General features: G+C 37.6%; 1 protein-coding gene across 1 annotated transcript in view; it reads right to left on the bottom strand.

Annotated features, from left to right (window-relative positions):
- LOC126767654 (neuroligin 4-like) overlaps positions 1-19,208 on the bottom strand; it is a 188,515-nt gene extending 169,307 nt beyond the window's left edge. The window contains exons 1-2 of the mRNA XM_050485139.1: positions 19,004-19,208; positions 10,534-11,968 (exon numbers count right to left, since the gene is read on the bottom strand). The gene's annotated coding sequence lies outside the window, so the exon portion shown is untranslated. The remainder of the gene's footprint in view (positions 1-10,533; positions 11,969-19,003) is intronic.
- Positions 19,209-19,841: the final 633 nt, after the last annotated feature.

Raw genomic sequence — 19,841 nt, 5'->3', positions numbered from 1 at the left:
AAAATTCATAGACGAAGAACTGACAAGATGCACGCTTCAGCTTCTTTGCAAGATATGGTCGGATGAAAGCATGCCCAACGATTGGCACCTAAGTCCAATCTATAAAAAACGGAACTCTACAATCTGCGCCAATTACCGTGGATTAAGTCTCCTTAACATCGCATATAAGGTTCTATCGAGCATATTGTGTAAAAGACATATGCTCATCGTCAAAGAACATTGAATTTTATTAATGGGGATTAAGACTTGGAAAATCCACTATCGACTAGATTTTCACCATGCGCTAAGTCTTGGAGAAAACCCGTGATCGGCAAATACCGCTCTGCGCTGCCTAGGTCATGTTGTCCGGATGGAAGAGAACAATGAAGCTTTGAAGGTTTTCGATGCTGTTCCCGACAGTAGAAACAGAGTAAGAGGAAAAATTTCCTTCCGTTGGATAGATCAGATTGAGAAGGACCTAGCTACACTTGGTATCTCGAATCTCGACTGGCGCGCTGTTGCTAACTCGGCTTTAACCGCGGAAGCGGTATCTACGCCAGTAAAGAAGAATAATAGTTTAGAAATATCTCCTTAAGCTACTTATTTTCCATGTTTCAATTCAATAACTTCCCATCCATGATTTGCTTTTTGCAATCTGCAGACACCGCTCTAATCCATTGCTTGAGTTTTCCGTCAGCGCTGCTTACGACAAATGCTATCAATACAAGCACCGCTAAATGCAACGATTCAAAGCGCTTATCGATTATCTGTCCATTCTCATCCACGGAAGAGGTCTTTAGCAGCATACTGACCTTGTGACTGACCAATCTTAGGTGTTTTGAAGTGTGTTGCTCATGCACACGCAAACACGACCGTAACCCACTTTGCTGCTACTCATCTTACACACAGCCGCCTCACTTTTCCACGTCTCTCATAGCCATGCCTCGGCTTGCGCTTGAATTCTCTGTTCGTCGTTTTTTGTGATTCTACCCGAATTATTTCAGTTGCTGCTAAAATGCAAATGAGCTCAAATTCTACTTTCTTGAATTGATTTGCGGCAAATTTCAATCAGACATTTTTTTCCTCAAACTCTAAACTCTTTTTCTCGCCTGTGTTACATGCTACTTCTATGGCCGTCACTCATTCTCTGTACATTCTCATTTGGCTTTCACGAATAATGAGCAGCCATATTTATTTGGCCACATTGCGAAATTGTTGTGGTAATTGATTGAATTCCAATTTCACTGCGCTGCCGACTTGACGAGTTTTATTCCACCGCAGTCGTGGTTCGATAGAAGCGAGGCTACCATACTTCGGCAAGCCATTGGAGGGGTCACATATATATATTTTTTTTGGCATGGAGTCAAGTGGAAGTTAAGTTGAAAATTAAATAAAAATAAAATTGTCGTGCGGGTATGGAATAGGTATGGAAGGAATGCAGACTCGTTCCCTCCACATTGGAGTTGAGTTGTGTGGTGTGCGGCAGCAAAAGTTTCGGGACAAATAATACTATTAAGTTTGTGTTTTATCTAAAGGATTGGGAGATTCAAAGCCGGAAGGTTGATTTTTATAAGATACTAGAGGACCCGTCCACGCTTCACTGTGGCTGATACATAGATAATACTACTACATCTACATCTACATATATGATTTCTATTAGTTGGATTATATCTATTAGTTAATGAGATATAGCATTTTAGTGAAACAACTTGTGTTAGTATACAAAAAAAAAAATGGATCACCACGCATTTCTTTTTGGGGGTAAATAATGCTGAATTTGGGCTGAGGAAAATCCACCGTTGACAAGATATTTGCTAAGCTGGAAACAGGCGAAATGAGCACCTAGGATAATAACGCCCTAAAGGGGCGAAAGCTCTGTGCAAAGTGGGTGCCTCGCAAGTTCATAATCCAACAAAAATTACGAATAACTGATTCTGAGAAGTGTTTGCGTGCTCTTTAATTGTAATAAAACTGATTTTTTGCGTCGGTGTGTGACAAAAGAAACATAGCTCTATCACTTCCCACTGGACTCCAATCGACAGTCATTCTAGTAGACTGCACATAATGAACCGGTTCTTATTAAATTTTGACATAAGAGATAATTAGCCTATGTCCTTATCCTGATTCTAAGCTACCTCACCACCAATTTTCAGCCAAGTCGGTTAAGCCGTTCTTGAGTTATAAATGTTGTAACTAACACAACTTTCTTTTAGATATATAGAAAAGTATCTTTGCTATTTCTAAAAAATAAATAAAATAAATCTAAATCACAAAATAGCGTTATACAAAAGGCCGCCTCATTATTATAAAGCTGACATGATGAATTCTTTCACAGTCGAAGCTTACAACACATTTTCTTATGCAATACTAGTCATTTGCAATTTCGCCAAAAAAAACTCATACGCTTCAATTAGTCGCAAGAACTCAAGAACATACCTTAATTAGCATATGCTTGGCTCTCCACTCCCAATTCGTTAATTGATTTTAAAGGAGGCTAGATGAGGCTTTAATGCGTATGATGATGGAGAAAACTTGCCGAAATTAATTTGCCTCTTTGTATGTTGCTTTCTCCAATCAACGAAAGACGCAAACATTTTGCAAAAGTGAAGTGCGTGCAGCAGATTAAGAAAAATTTGTACAATGCAGATAATGGATGGGCAAATGGTGGATGAAAAGCTCTTTAGCTGGCCCATTGACATCAGCGCAAGGAAATGAAAACAAGTAAGAAAAGCTGTTTTCGGGTATAACTGAACATTTCACATTTTTGCAACTTTCATGGATCAATTCCTGGGAAATACATTCAGGCATAAAGTTTGTTAGTTATGTGGGGTCTAAGGTAAGTTTTCAACCGATTTTATATATTTCTGCCACAAAGCGGCAATGTTGTTAGAAAAACACGTTCTCGTTCTCTCTTAGAGGCTAAGGGAATTACTGTTCCGATTCAACCCATTTTTGACATACATGACTATTATCAGGAGAGGATTATCTCTGAATTTATTAATATATCTAACAGATTCACCGATATTTTCATTAAAACAAATTCACAATAGGAACTGCGATCCATATGTTTATTATCTGGGTGCTGGAAAAGTTTTGGTCTCACTCACTTCAAAAGCACTATTCGTGCAAAGTTCTATCCCGATATTTTCACTGGTACTTGATTTGTATAAAAGTGCAAAAATAGCTTTTTCCCACAGTATAGGTCTCACATGAAGTGGCCAGTATCATATCTGGTCTTATGACGTCGGATTTAATGGCCTCAGAGCTAAGTAGAGTCTACCAAAAATCAAAAGCTATAAATAAACGTCTAACGGTTGACGAGCAATAAAAGGAGAGGTAGATGAGCCTCGAATAGTGGCAAAGACAATGGGATGTGGCAGAAAAAGGAAGATGGACGCATAGGTACATTAAGAACGTAACAGCCTGAATAGAGAGTCAAAACGACAAGGACAGACTTTTATCTGACGCACAAAGTAGCTGAAGTCTATCATCGAACGAATAATAAACCAAAAGACGACGGCCAACAATGTTATAAGTTAAATGCTGCAATCAAAACTGGTATGGGCGAAAATGTTAGAGTGGGCCGCAATAGCGATCCAAGAACTTAGGATAAGAGAACGGCAGTGGAGAAGCTTAAAACCAGCTGACCAGAGAGTTTGCCCATCTTGGTCCGGCGAAGTAATACCTAATGGCGGTCCCTCAGCTCCAAATACAAGCTAAAGCAGACGGAGTTAAGCTTTAGTACTTAGACATACTGTTCCGCAAGTCCAGCAAAGTTGGATAATACTAATTAGGCGTGATCCCGATAGAGGTGTATCCTTAGCGGGCAATATGAATCGTGCATGCTGAATTTCGGCAGTATCTTTAGAAGATTCCCCCTTCGAAAAAAACCACTGCAATATAGGACTGCAATATAGGAATATTAGGATAACACTTTCGTCAAATTTGCCGAAATATGGGTTTTCAACTAAATGTAGGCAGTGCCACGCCCACCATACAAATGTGACAGCGGCTCTTATAAAGCCCTTTCGTACCTTCTCGGGGAAGGGTTTTATGGCTTTGGCGCATCTTTATATATTTATTGCACCTTTGAGAGTTTTTAACAAAACCGTTATATGGCACGGGGGCGGGGTTATATCCAAATCACCCATATTCGCAATTTTTTCGGGTAGGTAGGGATGTTGAAAAGATTTGCCGTGAGCGAATATGGATATTATAGCTTGAATGGCTTAGGAGATATATAAATTATTAGAAGGTGGGACCACGTCCACTTTGTAAACCTTTTTCAACTGTAGATGCCCCTCCCAAATACAGTTCGTTGTAGAAAAAACAGCCTTGTATCTTTTTGTGGGCTTAGTTGTGGCACTTTATTATCAGACCGACAGAAAGATGGACAGACAGTCACTCGGAATTCAACTATGTTTCGTCTTACAGATCTTTATATATTCATATCGTCACATGCAAATTAACGTACCATCACTTTTCATAAGTTTACAGGTGAAGGAAAACCGATATATGTAATGCAAACCACTAATATTGAAACAAAATTTGAGTTTTGGTTATAAAATGGTTATATATTGGGTATTATATCCGACATCAATTTTCAATTTTTTTTGATGATACTTTGTTTTGCATTTAAGGTGACGACATATAACCCTATTTCCAACTCGATTAGTTTTATGTGTTATAAACAACTGTTAGTTGAACTAAACTATTATACTCTGCAGCAACATGTTACAAGGTTCAAAACCAGCTTTGTCTTTAAATTTTACTTAAAACTTTTAAGAAAAAGAGTTTGAATTTTTTTATACAAAAGAGAAGTAGTAGAATTGCACAAATAACTGTTAGAGTGAAGGCCGTGCTAATTAGCTTGCTGCGACTCCAAAAGCTTAGCAGAATGTTCTTTACGTTTCAAGAATTTTGCAAAAGAGAAAAGTGAATCGGCTAAAATTTTACTAAATTTAATTTTTTATGACTGCTTTCTATTAAGAAAAATTCTTTGCTTTAGTTAGATAGAGAAGTACTATATGTATGTATATCTATATGATTTCAGTGGGTATGCGCTGATCGATAAGTCTGCGAATACAGTGGCGAGGGAGCCAAACTTCGGTTATTCACAAACAAATTTTCTACCAAAAACTGAAGTAATTCAGCCCAAAATGCGCACGCAAATGCTCGATTGGCACCAAAAACACTCCGACTGTGTACAACACACACACACACAGCACAAACTTGCGCTCACAGGACGGCCAAATATAAAAGCAATTTGGAAACTGGCGTAAAAGGGGCGCCACTACTCGTAAATTGCTTGACAGCGCCAAAACGAACCGACAAAAAGCGCTTAGCACGGAAATGCCGAAATGCGGGGCGTCACAGTAGTGCCAGCAAATTGAAGAAAACCGTGCGAATGCCGGAACTTTATTGGCACAAAATCGGGCATGGGTTGAGAAAAGCACATAAAGTAAATCGATAAAATTGTAGCAATAGCAAAATATATGAGCATGAAGATATTGCCCAAGTAATCGATGTACAAACTGGCGGTATGGCGTGCGAGCTAGACGACGCTTGTCATGTTTTCAGGCGTAAGAGAACGGAGAATAAATGATTAATAGGAAAATCTTTGAGCTGGTTGTGTAAACGCCGCAAAGTATGCTAACAAAAACTGCTTCAATTCGTAAACGACTGACTGCTTGTGTTGCAAGAACTTTGTGCTGTAGCAGCAAGTACGAAATGGCATCTGATGTGGTAAAGCATATTAAACGAAGCGGGTCATACAAGCAGGGCTAGAGTGCAAGCCTGGAGTTTCATTATTTTCATGCATTATACATACTCGCACTCTAAACAGTGTATATAGAGCTTGTCAGAAAGTTGATAACTATGAAATATATATATGTATGTATATAGACCATCAGCATTGTGAGCGAAACCTATTTAGTCACATCCGTCGGTTTGTCTCTTTGTTTATAGCCGTAGATCCCACTCCAAGCCTGAAGTTTTGTATACCTTTTTTTTACCCCAGACGATGCTCACTTGTCGCAGTAGCCGATGTTGGACCTATAAAGCATACAGTTGCCTTGCAAACTAAACGATCTGAATCAAGCGCTTGTATGGAAAACTTTTTCATTTTAAGAGATACATTTACGAAATTCGGCACGGATAATTATCTGAGTCAATAAAACAATTTTCGAAAAAATTATTCAGATCGGATCACTTAGCATATAGCTACCATACAAACTGAAAAATCAAAGTCAAGCTTTTATATGGAAAACTCTTTTGTTAGACGAAATATCTTATTCATATATGGCATACGTTTTTATTCAAGGCAAGGGTACAACCTCCGAATATATTGTTCTGATCGGACCAATATGCTTTCCCATTTTTTGCTTTCTTTGACCTCTTAATAACACTTTCAAAGTTATTACTTTTGTATTTGTTTTCCAAATTTCATTTCTATATTCAGAATGATTAAATCCTTCACTCGAAACAAGATTTCCCGTTAGTTGTTGTTACATATACATGTATAGTATTGTTTTTCGCCTTCCACTGAACACCAATACTACGTTCATTGCAACCATGCCACAAGCAGCAATATTACCATATAACCTAATTCTTTGAAGAAGCTGCATACAAAGCCATTACATTTTCGTTAGTTTTTTTCTATTTATCTGGCAATTTGTTTGAACGGAGAGCTTCCTCTTTCATCCAGAAGTTCATCCTTTGCGCTTTTTTTGCTGCTAATGCACTCAAATTGGCTTTCGGCTAGTAGTTTGGCTTGAAATTCATTCGAAAGTAAATGCAAATAAAACGATTTTTTGCTTTGCTATGTTCCCATTTTGGCCAATTTTCATTTCAATCATTTTTGCTCATCCGACATTCCCTTATTTATTTTTTTTTTGTTTACAGGCACTTCACTCGCCGAGTTCAGTACTCTTCATAATCCTCCCAAACTTTGGCCTATTTAATCGCAGCTCAGTGTTAGCCAGGTCAGTGAATATTCCACTTGCAGGCAGATACAAATGTACACAACATATACCGTCCCTAGTATATACAATTATTTACCATATTTACTCTGTTGAGCATCAGTGAACCTGGCGCTTAATCAGCCAGGCTAGAAAACACTTTGTTTTGAGACGAATTCTATAGATTTGTTTGAAATAAGATCAGATTCGGTTGAGTGTGAGCTCTAGTTTGCCGGTAAAATGGAAAATCTGTGAAGAAGTTTTCATAAACGACTTTATTAGGATACTGCCACGCCCACAAAATTACAGTATTCAATATTGACATAGTTTATTAATGCGATAAATATAATAAAACTATAAAAAATTTAAATATCCTTCACAAATATAAGAGATTCCCTACAAGAATTAGATTCCATTCGTTCAGTTTGTATGGCAGCTATAAGCTATAGTGATCCGATCTGAACAATTTCTATGAAAATTGCAGTATTATCTATAATAATATTCCGTGCCAAAGTTCGTGAAAATATATTGTCATATGAGAAAGTTTTCCATACAAACACTGTTTTCCGATCGTTCAGTTTGTATTGAAGCTATAAGCTTTTCATAAAGGTTAAGAACCAAATATTTTACCTTATCAACAGGTTGAAGGCGCGATCCTCGGAATAAGAGAAGAGGAACGTCTGGAATTTTGTGCCTTCAGTTAAGTAAAACCATTTAATTTTACTTGGGTTGACAGCTGAGTCGCTTCTATATGCCCCCTTGAGATTATTTAACTTCCTTTATTAAGTAGAACCTGTTCAACAACTAATTTGCTTCAAATATGCCCGACTTCTCCAAAATAAATCACACAGTTAAAAATATTAAAATTTTCGAAAGTATCTAGGGCTCTGTTTCACCTAGAGTCGTTTTAATATGAACCTTAAAATGCTCATAAACTTCCCAATCCCACTTTCAGTCGAGGTTATTTGAAAAGTTGGCTGCGAACTGTGAAAGCTTAAACAGCGCTAGGCCCTATCAATAGTAACGATCCGATTGTATAAGTTCGTGATATTCAGAATAAATTTTGCACTTTAAGAGTGCCTGCCAAGATTGGATTTGAGGGACTGGAACATAAAAAGCTGTTGCCAAAATGCGATACGCAAATAAATTTTTCTGCGTTGGGGGCGTTTATATAGAATTTTGACAATTTTGTTATCCTAGTTCATTTTTAATTTCAGAGAAAATGTTGGGTAGTCGAAAAAGTCTTTTCGTATTTTGTCAATAGATGTTGTTGCAGTCGTATATCTCCAGTGCGAGCAATCATATTGTGTCATATCATATAGTGTTGAAAAGGTGAGATTTTAAGCTTAATTTAACCAACAAAAAATTAAATTCGGTGAAGTTGAAAAAAAGATACAGCTGTTCAAAAATGAGTGAAAATAATGAAGAAATTCGCTAAATTTTGAAATTTTTGTTTGAAAAAAGTATGAATGCCAAGCCACCAATAAAACTTGTGAAGTTTACAGAGACGATGCTGTATCAGTTCGTGTAGAGCAATTATGGTTCACTCGCTTCCGTTCTGGAAATTTCGATTTACAATGATGAAAGTTTTGCGCTGATGGAATAATGTGGCTAGTGGGAAAATGCCAAAAAAGTGGTCGACCTAAATGGTACAGATTTGTTTATTTATTTATTAGTATAAATATGACAAAAAATAAGTTGAAGTTTAGAAATACGAAAAGACTTTTTCGACTACCTAATAAAGTAGTGCTACAAACTATTTTGTTGGCAACATTATCTGCGCTTTTGAAATAATCAAAATAATATTATCACAACTTGTGTGCCTATATTTCGCCGCCACTGTAACTAAACGTGCGTTCCAACTTGATTGCTGCTTAAACTATCAATGCACTTTACTTTTCATTATACTTGTATGTCAACTATGCAGAGGTCATGCTTGAATTAAACAATATATTCACTTAAGAATATTTGTTGGCGGACAGTCTGGTGCTGCTTGACTTTCCGGCTGAATTGAGTGCCTTGCCAATAACCTATTTATTCATTTAATGTACTCACATGAAATTATTTCGGTGCCATAATCAAAAAGCTAGCACGGTAGTTGGAGAGCGAAGCACCGTTATGTACACATTATATTATTTCTACCTTGACACAAGCACATACATACATACATGCACACATGCTAAGCAACTTGCACTGTAGAGGAATATCATACAGCTTTGTTTCGCCCACTTAATAGTTGCTTTGCATTAAGTTTGTTGGGGAGACGTTTACCATGCCACATTTCCAACAGCGTCGTTGCTCCGGTAGGTCAAGACTTGTGTTGTTTTTGCTTGCCAGGCCTGTGTTTGCGCCTATGTCTAGTTAAGTGTTCTATTTGTATTGATTTTATTTTTTTTGCTTTGCAGCTGTATCCATTCGCCCTTTAACTTAGGGAATTAACTTTTGCTTGCTCACTTACTTAGTGTTTGTACTTGCGGCCAGGTGGTTCTGCAGCCTTACTGCCGCAAAACTGCTATTTGTCGCCCTTGATTTTGGCTTTAGTACTCTGCGTATAGAAAGCAGGAAAAACACCACAGTCAGCTGTCAGTGAGCAGAAATTACTGAAGTTTTGAAACCTTCTTGACCAAGCCCAAATGTGAAGGCATCTTAATTTGGGGGCAAATCTTGGAATTTTCAAGTGTTCATTTTTGTAGCTAATAAATTATAATCATTAATTGGTTTAAGTTCGCATTCGAAACTTTAATTAAAACCATGACCATGTAATGTGTTCTTAGAGCTCACTTGTATAGCGTTAGGTTAAATACTTCGAATAATATATACTACCATCTGAATACATCTGACCCAGACGGGTCCATAAGTATTAGCAGCGCTCACAAAACTGATAAATTTTTGATAATGTAGCGAATGGCGCTCAAAAATGACTCAATACCAAAACAACTATACCGAAGTCGATCAAAAATTTTTTTTTCTATGATAAACGTGATGACTGTGAATAACTTCATTCCATAGAGTCAAACGGCCAATATGCCATACTACTTAGTAGCTTCGGGGTGTCTACGGGAAGCAGTTCCTTGTGAAGGTAAAAATTTGTAGGCAGAAAATGCATGGATTTTTCACTACCGTAATTCGATTCACATTGTTGCTTGTTCCTGACTGTCTCTATGGTTGAACAAAAAATAACCGTCGTTGCTCTGCTATTGTATTTTCCCGATTTGGCACCCTGTGTCTTTCTCTTTACGAGACTGAAAAAACCGTGCATCCGGGGAACGCGTCATGAATCTATGTAAGCCAAGAAAACTCATTCGCTGTTGGCAGTGCAGGTCATCCCAGTTGAGGCTTGTAAATGTATGAATAATTGAATTAAATGTTGGCCTGCTTGTACTTGCTCAAGAGCAACATATTTTGAAGACGTTAATAAAGATTTGTGTTACAATAACTAAAAATGTAGTTTAATTTCTTAAGTCTGCGACAAATTTGATCAAATGTTAGGCGCCTCTCCTCTAGACAGCACATTTTCTAGAATTTGCTGTGAAGATCTATTTTTATCTACTCATAGATGTTGGCTTCGCTTGACAAATCATTTTCGGTAACTTACCTCAAGGATTGATACGGCGCTCTTTCTGCCTCCTACTCTGCTGGTTTATTAGTAATTTTTACTAATTTTTTTGTTACTCTATTTTTGCAGCCTTCCAACTGTTGTTGCTTTTGCTCTAAGTTCTATTGTTAGTATCACACTTCTTATTTTTGTGGGTATACACTTTTTTGCACAATTTTTTCTTGGGTGTTTTTTGTTTGCCTTCTTTTATTTTTCTTTTATTTAAACGGATTTTTTCTCACTTTTGACTTTGATCTCATACCTCACATATTTTTAATATTTTTTCCTGCAAATATTCGCACATATGCACACGCATTTGATACACAGATGAATAATAGCCGCTTAACGGTTTAGTTCGCTCCACTCGCTGCTACACGCTCCAGTTACCGTTGCAAATGTATTTGATCCACTTTACTTTGCCCGGCTACTTTTTCCTCGCGCACTGCTCTAGCCCAGAAGTTTGTATGTGTGCAAACTTTGCTTTATCATTACTACACTCGGCTCACGTGCAATCCACTTATTATTTTCATTATTGTTTGCTTTGTGCTTTATTTTCCACACTTGTCAAACATTCCTCCTGATTGCGTTTGTTCCGTTTGCGCTTGAGCTTGTTGTCCTTGTTATTGTGTTAACGCTTAGTTAGGTTTCAATTTGAGCGGCATTCAGCGCAAGCCCCGCTACAGCAAACTTTGTTGCTTTGCCTTTTCCGCAGATCGATATCAACGGCTACGCAGCACCAAGCCTTTCGACCTCTTTTTTTTCGCTTTGCCCGGCGACATCACTCATTTGCCACTTTACGTTCCGATTTATATAGAATTTGTTTTGTTGCGTTTTGTTGTTATTGTTTTGTGCTCTGCCTTTGAAATTCGAGTATTCGTGCGTACTGAATTTCCACTTTGGCTGGTTTGTCGCGCAGCGCCCACTTGGGCTGTGAGCATCTACTACGTTGCAGGCGTGTTTTTCTGGCACTTTTCACTTCTATTGATTTGTAACTTTATTTCGCTTCGATTTTTATTTAGCGCGTATTGAACTCACATTTTTGAGCAAACACACACACACATACACTCTAAATTGCACATCAATATAGCTATACTTCACTGCGCCTAAAAGCACCCTTCCTTTGTGGCACTGAGTGGGCTTGCAATCACGGAATGTTCGGTCTGAAACAAAGGCAATTTCGGCTTCTGCCTCGTTGGCTTTAAACTGACACGTGTGTTTTAGTTTCTTGGCATTTCAGCATTTTTGCGGTTAGATGCACACTTGGCACAATTACGGTTTTTTATATTATTATTCTCGTTTACCCTAATCACAGTGGTTTTATTGATATTAAATGTTTTTTAGCACTTTAAATGATTTTGTATTACATACATATATTATGTATATAACGGTTAATTGCGCACTTTCGTGTGCGCGCGCTGCTTCGCAGGGTTTCGAGCTGCAATAGTATTGTTAATTGAAAATAATTGCCGCTGAAAGTATGCTAAGGAGATTTAAAACAAAGAGTCGGTACGTGACGCCGTCAAATTAGCCAGAAAGAGGTATATAAACGAAGAACTGGCGCGGTTTTGCTTAATTTTAATATATGTAAGTAATTTGTATTAATCAAGCGAAAAGGTTTTGTTGAAAATTTATATAAATTTGCATTTCAAACCTGTTATTGTCTCAACACAAACTATTAATCCTAATTTAATATAATTTTTGGGGAAGGGGACCTCATATGGACATTGAGGTATGAACATCGAACTATTAGTATTATTTGTACGTATTCAGATTCGCACGATGCTTTTGTAAGGAGCTAAGGGGACGTGTGAGCCGCACTGCATTTTATACATGTCCATGTCAATGCCCCCCTCGTGGTCCAATAGCGCCTATATTTCATACTGTGTTCCAGGCAATAGCCTTTTCGCATAGCCAAACAAATTTAGTGCTTTAAGACTAATTGAGAAACCAGTTTTTGTCTTTAGCCCAGCCGGCTACTCGTTTGTGTGACACATTTTGTATTCCTTCTAACGATCAAAGTCCATCAACTGATTGCTTTTTATCAATGCATGCAACCAAATTTATAGTGTGGACAACAACCCGCAGGGTTAAACACAGCCAAATTTAAAGTGCGCACAACAACTTGCAGAGCTGCATTTCAGTTTCAACTCTATTAATAATTAATGTTGTAAAATAAGGTGATTCGATGGATCATGGAGCCATGTCTAGCAGTTCACGCAAAAGAGGATAGTTCTCTGAGCGCTTGTCACTCGGGAGTAGCCAGAAACGATTTTTTTACATAAAAGTATGGCTCAATCAGCTCACGACTTCCGGCATTAGTCCAAGTATCCCCTGGGTAGCCTAAGAACATCCCTTTGAAGGCGAGCTAAAGTGCAAAGGCGAATCGTCTCTCCCCAGGGTTGTGCGCTGGAACCGCCACGTAAAAGACTAATTAAAAAATTGTAATGTCTATGCCAATAAAAAAGAAGGCGAAGTAAAATTGGAGAAGAGGTTTTGTATGATGAATCAATCTAAATTAGAGCTTTAATCGAGCACAGGCCGTTTAATTGATCAATTAGGCTATAAAAAAAAGCCCATAATAAACGAGTGGGTCTAATACTAACATTTTTAAATTTATCGATTGATCTTTCGAACGGAATGTCTGAATCGAAAAATTCAAAAAGTTATATACTTAAAGGTACTAAATCAGTCTTGAATATGTGTTTGTTAATTTGGATAAATATTACTAGCAATGTACACGCAAGAAGCTTCTGAAGAGGCGGCATTTTAATTAATGTTAGATAATTATTAGGTAATTTTTTACATCTTGGGTTACATTATAGGCGTTTTGTAAGGATTCCTAACTTTTTTGAAAATATAATGTAGCCTGTGTTCATCGGATATAATAAAGCTTTTTAACGTTGAACGAATTCATCAAATCCGTCAAGTAATTTTAGAGTTTACTTAATTCAAACAAACCTCTTTATAATATAACTAAAAATTTATGCGCCTTGTGGTATGCAATAAAGCTGGACATGTCGTTAATATATATTTCATGCAAAATATTCATAAGCAACATGTTGGTTAAAATTATTTCATCATTAAATTTAACAAGTGGGTAATGGAATTTAACATAAAGAAATTTTGGAAGCTGGAATTAACTGAAGGACACATTTATTAATCCTCAATACGATATTAATTCACTGAAACGAGTGATATTTTTCGAGCAAAATTGAAAATAAATGCTCTCAAAAGTGAGGCAAAATTTTTAAATACACACTTTGTAGTATATACATATATATAAGTGTATATACAAGTATAGTTTACTAAAACTAATTGTTATAAGTTCTAAGTTAGATACTAGTATTCAAAACTTGGTATCGCCGAAAATTCATAGCGATTCCGAAAACACAAAATCTGAAGAATCGCTGTTAAATATGGTATTTTGTTGTTTTAAGCAATTTCCTTTTAATTTTCTAGAAATTCTTAAATATTTTCGTGCGGTTGCCAAGAGATAGCAAACATTATAATTTTTAAAATATTTCAATATATCGAACATATGTGGGAAAGGTACTCTTCAAGTGATATTCTTTTCAGTCGGCATATGACTGCTAATGAAAAATGATTCAACTACGACAATCCTAAACGGAGAAATCAGATGTGAAACCTGGTCAAGTAGCCAAATCCACGGCAAAGCCGAATATTTATAAAATTAGGGTAATGCCAAGAATATCGTGGGATCGAAAAGAAGTGCTATATTAAGAGCTGCTTAAACCGAGTAGAATCATTAATTGATAAGGGCAAGCGACACCAACTCATCACCCTGAGGCCATTGAATGCTGAATTAACGACCAAACATGAGGCAATAACACTACTCAACTAATCTGAAAGAAAAACTTTCGATGGTGTGCGAAGAGGTCTGTGAGATAATTGAGGTATCCTGATTACGAATTTGAGTTCAAAAACTTCATCAGCTACAGCTATTTGCGTCATTTGAGTAAATGAAGGTACTTTGAGTCAAGGTGTATAGCCTAGAACACAAAAAATTCTAACTAACTATTAGGAAATTTCGGTTTTAGCAACCAAAAACTAGTAATAAACAGCCTACAACATTACAGTTGTAAAATGATTGTGAACAAGTGTAAGTTTCCATCAACACTCGCCTTCATGTTGCAAGACCGTTTCAAAACTATTTGGAACAAATTTGTATACCAAAGAGCAGCTGCTGGGACATTAACCCTTACACACCTCATAGCCCACGGTAGCCGGACGTTTATGCCAGGCTATGTAGAACGCTTTCACTGAATTATGACTGGCATAAGAAGAGCGTTCCAAGAATTTGCTCGTTTCATGTTTGGCCGCCAGGCCAGCGCAAATCGTTTGAAATGGAATCCATATATTGCCGGGAGGATTGGATTATGTTATAGTTTCAGATGAGCAAAGAAGAACGAATTGCTTTAAAGCCAATTTCATAAAACGTTAAGTTTTTTTTAGAATAATTTAGCTTGGAACTTGCATATTTCGAAACTTGTTTCTTGTAGTTAAATAGCATAGCTCTCTATGCATTCACGACTCTTTGGCTTTAAAAGTTAGTGCTGTGCATATGTGTGTGTAAAGCATTTGAATTCTGCGCTTTTAACAAGCAACTCTGAATATATATACATTATATACTCAGTATAAGTTAACATATATATCTATACGAGTATATATAGTCTATATGCAGAAAGTCAGTTGACTTGCACAAGTTAACTTCTGGTTGCTTTGAGTAAATATCTTTAGGCGAATTTGGGTTAACAGCGTTGGAACACGCTGGCAACGTTGCGCACAATGAGTATGTATGTACTCTGCACTTATAAATATGTATATATATATAAATACATATATATAAAAATAACTTTGTTTGGCTAACTATGCTGTCAGAGTTGATGCGCTTAAATATCTTTTCGGAAAATAAATGGATGCTATCATGAAGCGTAAAATTATGCAACTGATATTTTATATTTTCGTTGCTTTCGGCTCCTACATACGCTATCTGCTACATACACACTGAGAGTTGCTTACATGAGTGCGCGTAGCTTGCTTTCTTTCTCTTGAGCTTATGCAAATTGCTATCCCAAGCGCACATTTTATATTATCTAGTACATATATATTATTTTTTGTGTTTTGCCAAGATCACGCGCCTGCAGATATGCAAAGCTAATGTTCTTTATGCAAATTTCTTATATTATTTGCGACTATTAACATAATTCAGCAAATTATACACGACTTTATTGCGCTGTATACACATTTGGCGGACGTTCGTTAGACCAGCCTTTTAAACGCCTCTAAGTATGCTGTAATTACCGCGAACTATGTTGTCGCATGTTTGGCAGTTTGGAAATTTTGTTTCACATTTCTGAAATTTCAAACGGCAATTTCCATTTGATGCACGCGATCGCGTCACAAATTCGAACTGACGTTCTTGCGCGGCACATTTATGCGGCCGCGCTACGGCAACGTCACATACATAACGGCTGAGTAAGTTGGCGGTGCGCTTAGTTGCATGCCACAAAAGGGCATTTGCATGGTGGAGGTGTGTTTTTCACACGCCCTTACGGGTTCGCGCTGAAGGCGAAGGCAAAATCGAAAGCAATGGCAATGCACTCTAAATGGAGTACGCCGCGCCACGCTTTGCGGCAGCTGTGTGGGTGTATGTGTGCCGGCAAGTAATGTAGGCTGCCAGGCTAAGTGCGTGGCTGGAGTGCTTTGTGTTCTTGCGTGCGGTTGTGTGCGTCTGTGTGTGTTTGCAGATGAGAACGCGCTTTTAATTTATGCATGACCACAGGCAATGCTCGTTTGCTTTCATGTTGCTGGCTTTTACTTTAAAAGCTACTCTGCTTCCCAGCTGTGGGCTGGCACGTGAGGGCGGCGAAGAGAGCGTGCCAGCGACCACAATGGTGCTGATGTCTAAACTCTAATGGAGTATGTGTTTCTCGCTTACTTTCTGCAGCACAATAAAAACTTTCCAAATGGAGCGTTAAGTTCATAACGTTAGCAAATAGTGTTTCAGGAATTCTATTTGAAATTCTGTTAAAAAACCGCTCATAGAGAAAATTTTGCTGCTTGTTTAAAACGCGATTGACTATTGCCATCATGAAATTCATCAAGTTTGCTTGAAATTTTGAATTTGCAATGGCATCACGGCTACAAAAATGTTGGAAACTACTTTATCACAAACGCAAGTATTTGGGCGGCATAAAGTATTCACTGAAGGTCACGAAGTCATCACTGGCTTTTCCAACCCAGCTGCATAAACGTTGTCATCTTTGCGATAATAAAAATTTGTATTTAGATATGTGAAATTTTACTATTTTTTGTTAGACGAGATCAGGTCAGATTTGAACATATATTAAAGGCGCCTACTAATATTCAAGTACCAAAAAATCTGATCAAGTCAAAAAATGGATTGCTTAAGATGTATACTCTTTCATGTCCTGAAAAAAGTACATTAAGTTTACAATGATGTTTTCAACAACCAAATGTAATTGTAGGAAACCCTTTAAAGTATATATCGTCAACTGAAATGCAAAACAACCTATCATTAAAAAAAATCGAAATTGACTTTTTATTGTTAACGATTCACTACATCATATTATATATATGTGACATATAGTTTTCAGTTTCAGCTGTCAGATATAACTAATATATAACCACTTTATAACCAATATATAACCATTTTATAACCAAAACTAAAATTTTGTTTCCATATGAGTTGTTTTTATTCTATTGTTTTTCCTTCGCCTGTAAACTTATGAAAACTGATGTTACGTTATTTTGCCTTTCAGGTGACGATGTATAATTGATAAGCGTGATGAGTTAGGCCGATTTAAATCTGTGTGCCCGTCTGTGCGTCCTCTGCATATACGAACTAGTCCCACAATTTTCGAGATAATTTTCTGAAATTTTGCACATATGCTGCTCATTTGTCGGAAATGCCGATATCGGACTACTATAACATGTAGCTGCCACAATAATTATTATCCAAAGCAGTTATGCAATATGCGAAGAAATTGTTCAAATCGCTTCAATATAGCGTATAGCTGTCATACAAACTGAATGAAAGCAATGAAGTGCTTGTATGTAGAACTTTTTCATTTGACGAGATATCTTCAAGAAATTCGACGGAGTTTATTATCCAAGGCATTGCTACAAACTGCTAAGAAATTGTTCAGATCGAGTCACTATAACACATAGCTGTCATACAAACTGTACGAAAGTATTTGGGTATGAAATCTTAACCTTGTTTTTTAAATATGACCTTATTACTAACACTACACTAAAATACACAACAGTTTAAGCACATTTTTGGGCGAATGCGGCCACAGGTATACACTAATAATATAAACTCAACAAAATCCAATCGTTACACTCTTTAATTGCTTTGTTTTAAGCTTTTTAACATTTTGTCTGCCTTTTTTTATGTCAAAAGCATATGAGAACCAGAATTGCTAATAACAAGATTTATAGCAGTAAATTATAATTTCGCACACTTCGTAAGCAATTTTTTGAAACTGCCAGCAAGCAGTCAGCCAACAGCAAAATATGAACAATTATTTATTTTTATCAAAATTTTCTTTAGACTTTAACTAATACACGAAGAACTAAACAAAAAAGCAAATATGAAAAGCTAAAACGGCTAAAATCAAACAATTCCGTTCTCAATTCGCCAAGGCTTGCGGCTTGCAGGGCATCTCCATGAGCACGCAGGCATGTCAAGTGTTGATTGCCTACTTTAAGGCGCTGGCGGCACACATTGCCACCACGAACACATCCATACAACACATATTACGCGCATATGTGTGCGTGCGCTAAGCCTGTCAGGCTGTCAGTCTGCCACTCAGTCGCGCCATCACTTTGCCGCGCCGACATTGCGTCTTCTCCTCACTTCCTCACTTTTGTAGGTGCGTGTGTGTATGTGGGTACCCAGTTGGCACCCAGTGGCGCACTCGCTTGTCCTAATCCTTTGAAACTTTGCGTCAATCAGCAAAACACAAAAAAAAAATGGAAACAAAAACGCGACGTAAGCAGCTTGAGCTGCGCGGCTGACATTTGCCTGCCAACAGGATTTATTCCAATTTCACTTGGCCGCTGCCGCTGCGGCACTTATACCGTTCAAGTTGCCACTTGCTTGCTCGCAATCTACTTTATTTAATTCTGCGCTGCCTTTTATTTGGCAAATTCCTTTATGCGCTGCTTTTTGTGCTACGTGTGCACATTTTTTGGTCTTAAAGCATTTCCTTATTATGCCACATTAATCCCGTTGTGTCGTGATATGCCATAATACACGCGCATTTCACACATACACAAACACACAAATGCGCCTTAGCGACTCAAATTTATTTATGTGGTGGCAGCGATAATCTTGCAACAGCGCTGCTTGAAACTTGTTCACACATACACACACACGCACACATTTGTGCTTATTTATACGGCATTCACGGTAATTACTTACTATCCGAAACTTCACTTAAAAAATTACGCGAAAAAATTTCAGAAAATCGCTTATTTACATTCTCGGATTTCTCGGTTTGAACGACAGCTGTTCGTTTTCAAACAACCGCTATTAATATATTCAATGGTCGCACCGTTACGGCAGGTAATCACCGTTGGACGCGTTGAACTTCACACGCGCACTCGTTTTGCGGACGCGCAGACACACGAAAAGATTCCAAACGACTGAGGCTGCGAAGCGACAGCTGCTGTGGCATGGTCTATGCACATGTCGTACTGGAACACCGGTCGGGTAACGGTATTGGCGGGGGGAGAAAATCGTTATTGCCGACATTGAACGAGCGCTGTTTGCGAAGTTTTGTGCATTTGTGTGGGTGAGTGTGTGTGTGTGGAACGTCCACTGAAAGAGAGAGTGTAGCCTGCGGTCTGGTGGGTAGCGTTTGAGCTGACGGCGTTTGCGAATGTGTATGAGTGTGGATGCTGGAAGGCTAATTTCCAGTTGTATTTGGCCAGGCTTGTAATACCACTAAACGAGCGACGCGTACAATATTTGGTGTTGAGAACGAAAGTTGAGTTGTGGATGACGAATTTGAACGCTGTTTTGCGTTAGATTATATGTAGAATGTGGAACGTATTTTCTTTTTTATTGGAACACGGGAATTTATTGTGTATAAAAATATATTTAACTACATAAAAGTCATAACAAAAAGCACGAATCAACTCGCTGCAGTCTTATAATAAAAAAATATAGAAAATTGATTGTGATTTGTAATTTGCTGCTGCAGCAGCTCATTACGCGCGTAATCAGTTGGTAATAATGAAAAATGCTTATTATTTGC

This window comes from Bactrocera neohumeralis, chromosome 2 (assembly GCF_024586455.1).
Source record: "Bactrocera neohumeralis isolate Rockhampton chromosome 2, APGP_CSIRO_Bneo_wtdbg2-racon-allhic-juicebox.fasta_v2, whole genome shotgun sequence".
Taxonomy (NCBI): domain Eukaryota; kingdom Metazoa; phylum Arthropoda; class Insecta; order Diptera; family Tephritidae; genus Bactrocera; species Bactrocera neohumeralis.
Note: the sequence above shows the minus strand (reverse complement) of the source record. Positions and strands in the feature narration are given on the sequence as shown.